The sequence below is a fragment of the Formica exsecta genome, unplaced genomic scaffold (genome assembly GCF_003651465.1).
Source record: "Formica exsecta isolate Colony F162 unplaced genomic scaffold, ASM365146v1 scaffold155, whole genome shotgun sequence".
NCBI lineage: Eukaryota > Metazoa > Arthropoda > Insecta > Hymenoptera > Formicidae > Formica > Formica exsecta.
The window spans coordinates 536,040-547,053 of NW_021848872.1; the positions used below are offsets into that span (position 1 = coordinate 536,040).

At 42.0% G+C, this 11,014-nt stretch overlaps 1 protein-coding gene across 3 annotated transcripts in view; it reads right to left on the reverse strand.

Annotated features, from left to right (window-relative positions):
- The window catches only part of LOC115233019 (semaphorin-2A), a 367,181-nt gene that overhangs the window by 168,003 nt on the left and 188,164 nt on the right, over positions 1-11,014 (reverse strand). The gene's annotated exons all lie outside the window — the stretch shown is intronic.

An 11,014-nucleotide genomic window follows, 5' to 3' on the forward strand; every position in this document is an offset into this window, starting at 1 on the left:
ATCTATACTATATTTTTAAAAAATACTAGAAATATTAGAAAATATTTAAGAAAATAAAAAAAGCTCGCCTTTATAATTTATTCTCGAATTTTCTTCCACTTATTTAAATATTTTCCTATACATAAATTTTTAACTTTTCTTAGTCTCATAAAAGTCATATTACAGTCGAATCCAATTTGCTATGAAATTATAGAATTCTAAAGAAATTAGAAAAGATTATGATGTGAAATCAATTTATGTAACGAGAAGAAATTCCATGGAGTGAGCTAAACTATTTAAAATGAAAGAAGGCTAATAATTGTGAGCCTTCATATATAAGCATAATTCAACGTTTCAATTTGATAGTTGACGCAAACGAACGATAATTGAAGTAAAACGGTTAACACAATTATTCCGACTAAATCATTCAGTTAGTGAAAATTCAGTTAGTGGTCTACTGAGTGCGCGTAAATGTAATTACAATACACAAGCGAAATCTTGTTATTCTAGGTGACTATTCATATTATTTATATGAATTGATCAGGACGAAGAACAGCAGACGTAATTATGCAAGACAAATTATTATTTTTTTATCGCGTATTCATTCATGTTCAATATCGAGTTTTCCTTGTGAAATGCACACCAGACGATTAACAAATAATTGATTATATAATTATTCTTTGTCAATGTCTCTTAACATAAATTAGCAAAATTGATGAATAATACGACCGCATTATCAAAATTCTCTTTATGAATTATATCACTCCGGCGTCCGTCTCTCACAAGGTAAATTCACACTGACGTATATGTATAGTAAAATAAATTTTGTGGGATTGAGATATATAGGTTCGACACTGCAAGCATCCGCTACATCATGCGCACCGATACAGCCCGAAGGATACCGCGAGAACGAAGTCAAGCGAGGTGTATGAATAAGTCGATATGCTAATACGAAAATCCTCGAAGTTAGCTGAACCCAGAGGCTGGTTGAAAAAGTTGCGCGGCATCCAGGCCACGGTACAAAGTGTCTTTCCTATAGTAACGCGGAAGGGGAGACAATTCTGTACCCCGGTAGAGAGCGTAGCGCGGTGGTACATACCGGGTATTACGACTATAGCGGGGCTACAGACCACTTCCTTTGTTGCTCGCGGTGAAGATGCAGTCGACGGGGGTAAGGAAAGTCGTAAGAATTTTAGAACAAAGGGAAAACCAGTCGAGGAGACGGTGTAAAAGCGTGGCTTTTCTTAGTTCTCTCCTTCTCTCTCTCTGTCTCTCTTTCTCGTGCTCTGCTCGCGGTACAGAAAGACGATGGGTCGGGTGCCGCGACCAACAAATCCACCGGTCGCTCTATCCCATTTCATTGAAATAGTTTAGAATTGCATGAGGCCATTCGGTCGGGCCTTCTCCCGTCGTCGCGACGCTTCTTACGACTGCTCTTATACCTTGGCGCGGTCCGAGGTACCGTCTTTTTGGGAGAGCGCGTACAGCAAGAGAGCGGGGCAAATCACCGGAAAAACCGTAAACTGCATCCCACCGGTATCGTCGCGTTCAACATTTGAAATATAAAGCGTCGGTGTGCACGACACGAGCGGGATGTGTCCGCAAAAATCGTGCCTGTTGTGGAACACTCGAGGGTAAGAACTCCTTTCCGCGATAAATGCGCTGAAGAAATTGCGAAATGTCTGATGCGTTCTATGGAAAATTTTATAAAGTCGAGAGAATCTCGTGTATATTCACTTACTATATAGGGATTGCACATTTTACTCATTTCTGTCATATGTCTAATATAGAAAGAAGAGTAATAAGAATACAACTAAGAAGACATTTCATAGAAAATGATGTTTCTATATCGGAAAGCGATCAGTTATGTGCAACACGATGTTACTTCGCGAACAGCATGATCCTTCGTTAATTCCATAGTAATTCAATAGTAGCAAGCGTCTGAATCATCGCGCATGATAAGGCGCGAGTGAGAGAGAAAGAAAGTGATGAGACGGCTTCGTGCGATATTAAATATTCAAAGACGTCAAATCGAGTCTACATTATCCTCTTATTCCGCGGAAGTGCTTCGCACGCCTTTGATGCTTCCACACCTCGTTGCATCTGAGTCGCGAATCGACGAATCTTTTTTTCGTACAAACGAATTGAAAATATTTGTCGTCACGCGGATCAACAAAATCCGTGTCCTCGTATAGTCGAGCGTTATCCGTGTGTTTCGCAATTTTATACAGACTTCTGCCTCTTCATAGTCATCCTTTTATCCTCATTCATGTACGACAACACGGCACAATATATAAACTGAAAGTATTGTCGCGATACATAAAATGGCAAATAAAAGTATGAGAAATTGATAAATTACGTTAACTCGAAACAAATTTTATCAATCTTATATACGATAAATTTGCTTAAAATATTTTGACGGAAAAAGAGATAATAATATATTATAGTTATAAACTTTCACGCTTACAGAATAATCGCCACAATTACCATTTAATATACGTTGGCGAGAGGCATTGTCCATCCATATTGCACGCAAAGCCCTAAACAGCGTTATAATTGCATAACTGTCTCGTTATTATTATTTAGTATTTCCTTCCGTTGAGAGACACGACAGAGCGGATGTAGCCTGTTATAACGAGACTCACACACACCTGTGCGTGTTTCTTATAACGCGATATCGTTTCTTCCTTTTTCGGTATCTTCTTCTTCCTCCCTTTTCGTCCGGCCAATCCACTAAATTATACTTAATATCTATGCGATACGGCTCTCACTTATCTCTCATCCGAAACACATGGTAAGCATCGAGATCTCATTATCTCTTCAAGAAGGGGAACGTGTAGCCCGTTGCCTTCTCCATATGGGATCCGAACATCTCACTTAGCCGTAAGAATTCGCGTGCACGCGTATATTCTTTTGTCCCGTTAAATCCGCTTAACTGCGGCTTTATATCCTATATAAAACAGCAAGGGAAAATGTTGAGTTTTTTTTACAAAGATTACGCTACGCATGCACGGCTGATTCCGATCCGAAAGGAGGCATTAAACTTCGATGTAACGTAAATGGGTTTCCAAGCTGTATATATATGATTTAAAAGAGTATTGAATAAAGGTTAATATGAATAGGGGTTTCAAGGCAGCTGGTTCAAGAAACAAGAATAGATTTCACGTAGAGAGATGCGAGAAATATTTTCCTATAACAGGAATAGAATTTAATAATCATTTCTAAACTATTTAGATGCTGTAAAATAGACTATGCTTGATAATGCCTTTCTTACCCATGATCAATAAATTCGACTTCGAATCTTATATGTGTTCAATTTTAGCCGATTCCTTGATCGATTATGAAGCTCGGTACAGGTTCTCGCATTCTCCAATTATTCTCGCAGCTTATGATAGATCATCGCGTTTGGTTCTAATTCATAGAATATTTAGTCGGTTAAAATGTCTTAAATAAACGGCTGCGGTGCGTAAACATCCATGTTGCTCAAGAAATAAAACTCATTGTCAGAGAAATATGAATAGCACGATGTTGTCATCGTGTAAAAAGTTTTACTCTTTCCAGCATTATTATTGCACAACTCGTAATTTCAATTTACAACTCGTAATTTCGAAATGGGCATAAATCGCTTCAAAATCGCATCGCTTCAAAAACTAATGTTTCGACAAATTCAGCTAATATTTGAAGAATTAACAAAACGGAAAAAAAATATTACGCAATTTATTTCGTTTAGTATGCATCCTGGCTCCAATTAATTGATATACGCGTGACTTGTCGATAGTAGATCCACTGTTTCTCCAACAGATTCTTCGCAAACGGCGCTGCAGGAAACAAGGCGTCGTTCATGCCTGCTAATTTTAGTACGGAGCGTACTAATGTGCGTCTGCGGTCGATTAGAACGCACTGTTGCGTCGGCCAGCTGAAGCCCGAGTAAAACATGTCTCGCACAATCCGCATTCCGTTCTGATTCACAGAATACTTTAGTCAGGTAAAGCGTCTTTGATAAAGTACCTCTCTGGTACGATGGATGTTGTGCGGAAGGTGAAGAAGAGAAGAAGAAGGAGAAGGAGAGATTACGTGAATGCACGAGAGAAAGAGAAGATAGACGGAGAACGAGGATCTGTAAGGGGTGTGATCATCAAAGTGACTCGTACCCCCGTTAAACGGCTCACGTCTCGATCACAGACAAGCCCGAGCAATGCCGCCGAGTGATACCAAGGGCTGCGTCGGCCGAGGGTGTCACGGTGGATTTAATTAATGCAATTTAGCATCCATCCATCATCTCTCGCGTTTTTGCTTTAACGAGGGCTGCTACCGTCGGCGTCGTCGTTGCTGTTGCTGTTGTGCCGTTGCCGGTGCTATACTAGGAGGTCTACGTGGCACTTTGATGACGAGCAAGCCTCTCGATTATATCGACACCTGGACCGCCACCCACCCCCTGGCGGAACCCTTCTTCTCGCTTCGACCTCTGTCTCGCATCGTGGAACCGGGGCTTTACGGTCACCCAGCCGTATTAAACTACACCGTACAAGCAACGCGTTAAGCTCGGCTCGTCCGTGTTGTATAGTACGTTCATTAATACGTGGTTATGCATGGTAGTGTGCGAGTCAGCTGCGACCAATACGTCGCTCGGTATTGGGGCAATAGACATCGGCGCGATGGGTAATAATAGTGCAAAAAGAGTAGAACGTGGGGCGCACAAAGGCGTTGGCGCCTTTGGTTTTCGTGTAGTCCACTCTCACGTCTTGTTAGCAACCGCTGCAAACAGGCGCCTGTCATGTCCCGCTATCCGAACGACATCGTGCGCCGCATTTAAGTGAGATGTATCACGCGTCGACGGCACAAAGCCGTTCATTTTATAGCTGCTCTTGTGTCCGCCCTTCGTGGCCTCAGATGAACAGATTTGTTTGACATTCGCAAAAAGAATTGAATCGCACGAAGAGCGGGGCAAATTAATATCAAGTTTTCGTCACTTGATCGTACACTTGAGTTACAAATATTGTTACATCCAGCGATTGAAGTCTTTGTTAAATTTTCGTGATCAATACTTTAGACTGTTTCGTATCATTATAACAATCTACGAATAAATTACAATTGTCGTCAAAGTCACAACATACGTTTTCGTAATAAATTAAAAGCGTTATAATCGCGTTTATTAAGGTTTTGCCACGATCAAACCAGGTTTGAAACGTATGCCAGAAGCAGATTCTATAACATGCCGCTCATTCCTACAGAATTGGAAGAGAGAAATAGAAGCACGGACGTGTAATCGCGCGAGCGTAGTATCCGCTCGGCTAAAATAGCTTTCGATAAGAACATTCGAGAGAATCTTCTCTTCCGGGCCGCGCTTCTACAATCGCGATTTCAGGTGGTGATCTCAGCGTTAAGCGAGTGCTCAATACCGCTGCGAGAAGCCTCGAGCTCTACGACGAACCCGTTTTGCGGTTGCCAGCGCGAGAAATAATATTGAGAATATAGAGAGAACACATGACACATATATGGTAACGTTGATAAAACTTTTCGTGTAATGGATGACGCTCGTCCATGCTCCTCCGAGTCTCATCAGTTACCAGAACCTCTTAATCAGAGACATTATCCATGATATTTTATCAATATCGTCCTTCTCATTCTTATTTAATATATTATGTAATGGATGTTTTATTAAAATAATAATATAAATTTAATAAAATATTAAATAATTGATATATAACACTAATATTAATTTGTAATATGAATTTGCAGAGAATAAAATAATAATGATCAAAAACTTTAGTTAGGATGGAACTTAGCGACGGGCGTATAAGATTACACAGCACAAAATGGTTTTAGTTCTAAAATGGCAATAGCATTATTTCGAATTTAACGATCGCATACGGAACGAAACTTTTACGCGACCAAGCAGATTATTATATCTGTATTGAGCGCAAAGACACACCTGTATCCGTATTCGCGTCATTTAAGATTGCTCTTCTCGTAAGGTGCTTATAAGACAAGTCACGATCGTTCCAAGGTAAAACTCACGTACCGATTTTAATTCACAGAATCCGTTCGATCGCGACCAATCGTGTCGTAATAGATCCGCCAAATCGTCGGCAGATACGCAAGATTGGACAATACGATTGTACGACAGTTAAACGATTCAGCGTGTGTATCTAGGCGTGTCGGAAACAAAAAAAAAAAGAAAAAAAAAGAAAAAAACGAAAACGCCACGTATTTCGCGAGCGAGTTGTTACGCGGGTCACGCGCGTGATAGTAACTTCGATCGACATTGAAATATTAGCCACGTTAGTTCTATATAAATGGATCTCGCCCAGGAAGCGCCTGTCACGACAATATGTCGCGCGGCGATGTGAAATCCTCATATCGACGTTTATCTTCCGCCAGGTGAGAATAATGCATATGTGGAGCAGCGAGAGTTTCAAATTAACCGTATGGCTACGAGCGATATTAGATAGCGCGTCCGATCCGCCCGCATTTAGGTATTAATAATGATTATCGCGGTGAATGCACGGTCTGTCGCTCATGATCGACGTATACGTACTGTGCGCGATATGCGAAACGTTTTTTTTTTTTCCACAGGGATGCAACACGGATTCTGATGATCAGCGAAATAGTCGAACGCATAATTACGTTAACGAGCGTCGTTTGCGCCGCACATTAACTCGCGCTTACCATCCGCAGACTTTTCGCGAGAGCAGACGCTCGCGCAATCCGGCGGTCGCGCCCGATGAATGCGGCTTAATTGGTGGGCAAGGCCTCTAATTATATAGCTGATTGTCAATGCCGTCCATCGGCGAGCCGCCATCTGCATTACCAGTGATTACCGCGGTGTGACGTTCGCTCGAAACGATCGTACGTCCCCCCGCCGTCAACTCGCTGCTCGCACTCTCCTGCCCCCGATCTCTCTCTCTCTCTCTCTCTCTCGTCCCGACCAATTCGGCCTGATTATACATTCCGTTTTCGGGGTATTCGGGCAGTAGTGCATTTTTCACGAGCAGTTAACTGAAGTAATTAGTCATTGGACAGCAAGCAGCCGGAATAAACGGTCCATCCTGGAGAGCATTTTGTGGCGCGCGGACGCGATCGATACGTCCCGCCGGTGCGGAACTTTGGGGTTTTAGAACTGTCAATTGAAAATGCCGAATACAGGCCGGAGTATCGAGTAGTCGACAAGAAAGATCGATGCGTCTATAATCCCAGTAAGCTTAAAACATATCAATAAAATATTGATGATTGCTCTTATTGGAGGACTCGTCAGGAAACTTTCAATGCGCGTCGCGCTTTTAAACTTGGCAATAATACTTTGCGCTTTCTATTCTTGCGCTCCTGTCGATTAGTCACCGAGTTTTACGTCCGCAAGATGGTCCAAAGAACATATCTCTTAGTTGAGTGTTCGATATATTAAATTTTTAACGATATAGAGGCGTGGAAATAAAATAAAATGTTTATGGCTGGACGCTTTCGACCGCACACTGTGCGCAGTAATATCGTCCCTATTGGCATTTAGACCGCGGCGTTGCGAACGGTTACCAAAAGCCGCGAACCAGCAGGCGCATTCGATATCGTACTAGTGGCGTTATTAATTCCTAGTGGTTCCATCGTATACACGCTCGGGACGATTGCCGTTAATCGTGTCTGCGGGCCGGTTAATCGCTCAGATCGAGATGCTTGATTAAAGTGAAGCGAATAGGCGGTGATAATTATCAAGTATTCAATGGAGCGTTCTTGTAAATCATCGTTCTAACGATTTACACACAACATATTGTCAAATATATTCTTCTTCTATAAATACCTGTGTGAACCAACGCATCCGTTATAATCGCGAGAATTGAAAGATAATTTTGCTTCGAATATCTTCGCTCGCCGAATCTCTCGCTAATACTCGAACTGGAATAATGCGCTCCCTTTCCGATGTTTCGATTCCGGAACAATAACTCGACATTATACAAATCAAACGAGCGTTGATATTCATGAACCCGAAACCGGAGGGTAAAGGTATAATTGCATTACGCGTACACCCTAAAATACGACAGCGGGGAGATCCATTCCGTGTCCCTACGTTGGTAGAGCTTAGTTCCCATCGAATTTTCTCTCGTATAATCGTTCGTGTTTCACGCATCTCCACCTCGAACTAGATAGAAGTGTTAACTGAAAAATGACAATACGAAAATTTGCCGCACGTATCTCGAGTTTCGGCTGACTTTTTAAAAATATTGTTTTGTTATTCCCGAGACATTTAGCTGCCGTGCATCACAAAAATATATACATTATCCAAATTTTTGCAAAATTTACATGTAAATTCACAAATATTATTACTGTTTAATTTCAGCGTTTCCTCCGTTATCCGCGGTTGACCGTAGCGTTCTCAAACGCACATGCGATTACTCAACCACAGGCTCGATTGCATTCCACGTGATTATGGTCAACAATAATGTTGTGGACGTCGGTAATAATGATATGCATCATGTGTACGTGGACGATGCATTTGTGCGAAATGACAAAAACACGCGAGCGGTAGTGATAACGAATTTGGAAAAGGAAGAAACGAACGGCGAGCAAAACGAGAAGTACCACGAGCGAACAGAATAGACGACAGGTACGCCTTTCAGTTTTGTGCGGCGAGGGGAAATTGAAACAGCTAACCGCGTTGGCGTTGACGAGGGTGAAGGGAGAGAAGAGGCCGTGCGCACATAGCGAAAAGAGGCGACTATCGGGGTGCGAACGGTAGGGAGGGTGCGAACGAGAGAGAAGGAGAGCGAGTGGGGGAGAGATGAAGAGAACGAGAGAGCGCTGGTACCACGCGGGAGAGATTCAATCAAACGAACGCATATAAATGAGTCGTTTCAGGGTAAAACTGAATTATACGCCGGCGCTTCTATATCCACACGCGTGCGTCGCGCGTGTACGTATACGCGCGCGCTCACACGCGCGTATGCGGATCACAGTCGCTGTCGCGAACGAACCATGGAGAGCAGTTGTATATACTGGCGAATATCCGGGAATGTGCTCTCGCCGGCGGACCCTTATTCGAAAAGATTCGTTTGGATAACGCCGACAATTCAACGGCTCAATCGAAAGGTCGAAGCGGTCGTAGAGTTGAATAAAAACAAGCAATGTGTAGGTCGATGATGAGAAAAGATGGCATCAGTCGGTTGGAAAGATTTGAGCATGGCACGATATTAACGCTACTCGATCTATATACATGCTGAGTATATATATATATATGTATAGTTATACATATGTACATTTGAGATTTTTCTAAACGGATTTCCTACCCGCTGTTCTATGTAAAAAGAGGTAATCTTCCATACAATCACTGTAACGTTGAAAAGAAGACCAAGCTATTCAACTGCAGGAACAAAGAATTACATACGCAGGAATATTTTCAGAGCTAGAAATGAATACGTAGTATAGCGGAATCTGCTGTATCTGTCTTTCGCAAAGATCACGCGCGACAAATCTTTTCTTCTGAAAAGTTATTTCGCAATAAAGAGCTCGACAAGAAATAACGGTCGTCCTTCGCGGAGAAGTGGACGGTTTCGTAGCATGAGTGACGGCGAAACGAGAGGGATGTGGAGAGAATAACGGAGAGTGAGAGCCCTAAGAGATATAAAAGAAGGAAGAAAGAGGGAGAGAGAACTCTGGCGGACCGCGGTAGGAAATTAAATAACCAAACTTTTCCACAAGGATCCCGGGGGTTACTTTGGAAGCCAACGCCAGGCAGAGCAATGGCAATGGCGGTGAAGTGACTGGAAAGAATCAAAAGAACAAACGGTAGCTAGGAGGTGAGCAGGAGAAGCGGGAAAGGAGGAGAGGTGGCGGTCGCAGAGGGATACAGGGTGGTAGGGAACGAGCGAGCGGCGAAGGCCGCAAGAAGTGCAAGATAAACGTGCCTCGGTCCGCCATTCCGTGTCCCTCTTTGTCCTATCGCCAACCCTGGCGTCGCTTCAACGAATTTTCGAACTTTTCGTCGTCCTCGTCCGTCGTCCCGTTATTCTTGTCAGTCTTACTGGCCTGCATCGCGCGCGTCGTCACGCGGGAGCGACGAGGAAAAGTTCACCCGAAATCTTTCTCCGCGTTCCTCTTTCCGCCGGAGACCCCGCGCCAAGTTTCTTCATTATGCCAATGACCCGTTGTGTCATATCACGTAGAAAACTATGGCACAAAACGCAGGTTATACGCTGGTCCATTAACCTGTTCACTATAATGATTATTATAAGCTCGCTCATCGCTGGCTAACCATTTAACTCTGCTCGCGATATTGATCTTTTCTTTACTTATTCTTTAAATAGGTACAGATAAACGGAAAGTTTTAATATAATCCTATTAATAATTTAAAAATTATGTTTGACATATATTTTGACATACATTTGATTACGATAAACTCACCGTGTAAAGATAGTCCTATATGTTATGCTATATTTATCATTGTATGATTGCGAAAGGTTAAATATGCATCTCGTTTATTGATTTCCCAAGATCGATATACTTACATACAGGGCAATGTAATGATGACGAAGTCTTTTATGATATATTGAAAAGCAAGGTTTTTTTTTAACCTTGATTTAAGTCGAGAGAGAGATATATTATGGTTTTAAATATAAATAAACCGTATTTGAACATTCGATATGATCGAAAATATAATTATTGAGGCAAATGGAACCACCAACTTTAATAGCGTATCGTCGATGATCGGCTAACATAATAAAGGTACACAAGCTGCTTTGCAATCTCGTAGACACTGATAATTGGACCAAGCTTTCACAACACGAATTTTAGTTCGATCCTCTGGCTCCTACGTTATCTAATCTGGGGAGAGATGTCCAGAATAGTTCGAGGTAATGAAACAATCTAGAAACGCAATTTGGCTTAACGATGAGAATGATTTCCAATCACTGATATATAATGATAAAATCACGTAATTAAATTTCATCGGAAAGTTCTAGTTGTCTTAAAGAAATCCCAATCATAAATTTGTCCTTGTTAGTTATGAAATTGTAACTACTTTCGTGTCACTGCGAGATAGGAACTTAAATAT